The sequence below is a fragment of the Lytechinus variegatus genome, chromosome 16 (genome assembly GCF_018143015.1).
Source record: "Lytechinus variegatus isolate NC3 chromosome 16, Lvar_3.0, whole genome shotgun sequence".
Lineage (NCBI taxonomy): Eukaryota > Metazoa > Echinodermata > Echinoidea > Temnopleuroida > Toxopneustidae > Lytechinus > Lytechinus variegatus.
This window is the reverse complement of record NC_054755.1, coordinates 27,792,739-27,796,041: the sequence shown is the minus strand read 5'-3', so window position 1 is coordinate 27,796,041 and position 3,303 is coordinate 27,792,739.

Here is a 3,303-nt window from a genome sequence, read left to right as displayed (position 1 = left end):
ATTACATAACAAAGGATAAACAAAGGCCAAACAGAGAATACAAAATACACTGTAAGAAAAGTTCCTGCAGCAGAGTCTCGAGAACACCTGTAATCCTACCAGATTGCTTAATCTTACAGGAAATTGGTATTAGGTGTATATGCATGGACCAACTAGGTCCTAGTCTGCTGGGCAAACCCTTCAGTCGAAATAAGGGTCTGAATGTGCAGCCTACTTATGCCTTGTGTACTGAAGGCTCTCTCGCTCAAGTTTTGTATGTGCTAGTCTTTGCGTGGAGGCACACTTGTTGATCAAAGTTCCAATGAGGGTCTGTGCCTGCAGACTAAATAGGTCCATGGTGTATGGAACCCTACAAATTTCCTTTAAGAAATCACCCTTTTTACCTTTTTAAACAGACCTGTTTTTTAAATTACAGAAAAATTCCTGTTTACGAATTTACAGAATGATTCTGTTTTGCTTTTCTCTTTTTTTCTGTAAAATTAGGTTGTTTTAAAAAAGTGTACATAATAAACATTCAAGTGGTGGGTCAAAAGTAAGCATAGGATAGGTAGGCAGGTATATGAATAATCAAATAAATATGAATAAATGCACTGGCATACAGGGGGGGGGGGCTTGGTGCTGGCCCCCAAACGATTCACGATCGAGAAAAACAAGAGAAAAGCGAAAGAAAAGGTAAGGGAAAATTGAGTGAAATATATGTAATTTGTTTAATGCTTTCTCAAAATATATCCAATTGGATTTTTGTATTAAGGTCAAACTTTTTGCTCGCTCGCACTTTTTTTAAATATATTTTGCCCCTTCCGCCAAATCTGGACCTCTATAAATTTGTGGCTCAATACGAATAACTGAATAAGTAAAAATGAAGTTGAAACTAATTCGGGTTCGATGTTTTGGACAGATGATCTCATTCGATTTCGAATGACCCAGTAATGTTTATTTTGCTGGACTCTAGAATTGTGAAAGAAGATGGATGGAATTTAAATTCCTGCCTTTATTGATACAGATGCCAAAGTAAAGCTGCTTTCTTAAAAAGGAACCCCATTTATTTAACATCCTACGATGATGGAGACGGATCATTCTAGTTATTTAGCAAGGTTGCAAAAAGGACCCCACAATCACTAAAAAAATAAATTCGTATAGGCCTATCGATAGCCCACTACGGACTCCACCCCCAACCCTATCAGCCCCCTGCTCATGTTGGGGGTCTCAAAGTTTAGGCCTATCTCTTCATCCAGAAGTGCGTTGTACTTCCAAAAAAGAGCCAATTTTGTTTTCATGGTGAAATAGATTCACGGGGGGGGGGCGATGGTAAGCGAACGATCGAAGCGAGTAAGCAAAAATGTATCGTTGGCGAACATCTGCTCTTCGCCCCTCAACTAGTATACAGTCACCTCTTGGGAAAATTGCCAACTCGTCCACTGCCAACTTGTCCACTCACCACATGGTCTACCTTCATTAAGTCTAATGCCATTCCGTCCATCAACATTTTGTCTAACAACCACTTGGTCCAATAATCACTTCGTCTAATCACCATTTCGTCTAATAACCAGTTGGTCTAATACCCATGTATTTTTTTTCATTCATTGTGAACGATTAACACTTAAGTTTAATTAGACCAACTGGTATATGGACTAAATGGCTATTGGATCAACTGGTTTTTAGACGGAATGGCATTAGACTAAATGAAAGTAGACCATTGGTCCAATCATCACTTCGTCTTATCACCATTTCGTCTATTACCATTTCGTCTAATAACCAGTTCGTCTAATACCCATTTTCTTTTCATTCATTGTGAACAATTAACACTTAAGTTTAATTAGACCAAATGGTATATGGGCTAAATTATTATTGGACCAGCTGGTTATTAGACGGAATGGCATTAGACCAAATGAATGTAGACCATGTGGTGAGTAGACGAACTGATGATAGACCAAATGGTAGTAGACGAACTGATGATGGACCAAATGGTAGTAGACTAGTTGGCAATTGTTGGACGAATTGGCATTAGACGAATTGGAAATAAACCTCTCCTTGGATATGTGACCTATCCCATAATATAGATCCTTGAATTAATCATGATGCCATGGGACTCCACATTCTTGGTGATAAGAGGTTCGTGCTTAGACCAAAGGGGAAATGTGATGCTCATTATTCTTGATAAATTTTGTGCAGGAGCAGCTGTTAGTGACAAACAATGTAACCGAAACCTTCTCAAAATACCTTTATTGGGATTCGTGCGAACCTATTTTTAATTTTTGACATTGTCTTTCGTTTATCCTTGGAGGTTGTGTCGATGTCATTGATGTCGTCAATCAGTCCCTGAAACAGCGGGGTTGTAAAAGGTGGTGAGAAGGAGGGGGGCAGTGGCGTACCTAGGATTTTCCAAAGGGGGCAAATTCGTCCGCCCAAAAATTTGACAAGCTAAAAAGGATGGGCCACTTGCCACTTGCTCGTCAGGGATCAGTTTTGACTCGTCAGGGGGGGGGGGGGCAGGGATACGTCCCTTGCATGTGTTGTGACTCATCAGGGGGCAGTCTGCCCGCTAATGGGGGAGGGGGGGTTAAGAGGGGGAGAGGTAAGTTGGAAGGGGATGGGGAGATCGGGAGTGAACTCTTTCCACATCGAGCACCCCAAGGTAATTTGTGCAATCTTCATCACAATCAAGACTAAAACAATTTCAAAATCACGATTAGAATTACAAACGTACTAAAAAAAAATCAGGAGAATAGCGCCCATTCGCTATTCTCCAGCGTGTTCATAGTGTTTTTGAACAGATTACATCATTTATCCAAAGATTTTTATTGGAGCCTCGTAGAGTCTATACCGCTGATCTAAAAGAAAATCTTACAATTTTGACCTTTTTTATTAATTTCAATTTCATTTTTTTATTCCATTTCCATTCAAAACATAATAGAAAGTAATATAAAGTATTACAAATCAAAAATAATTTTACTGGCGAACTTACTTCGTAAAAAAGAAAACAGTATAATATTGAGCATAAATGGAAATGAGGGGTCCAACTGATCCCCCTTGGAAATTGAGAAAATATGGTCGACTTATTCATATGCCTATATAATTTATATAGGAAAGAAACAAGAGAAGGAACAAAAAGGTCAAAATCATATTGATGTAAACATAATTACTGAACAAATGAAAAGCTATTAACACGAAGAGGTCTTCGCTGTGAAGGATATGTTGCGCAATAGACAGGTGAGTTGTTTAGATCATTATTTTGTAATAGGTCCATGATTAGGAAGGCCCCCGCAGGTATCTTATGTATTAGTTTTAGTCGTCTGATCATCA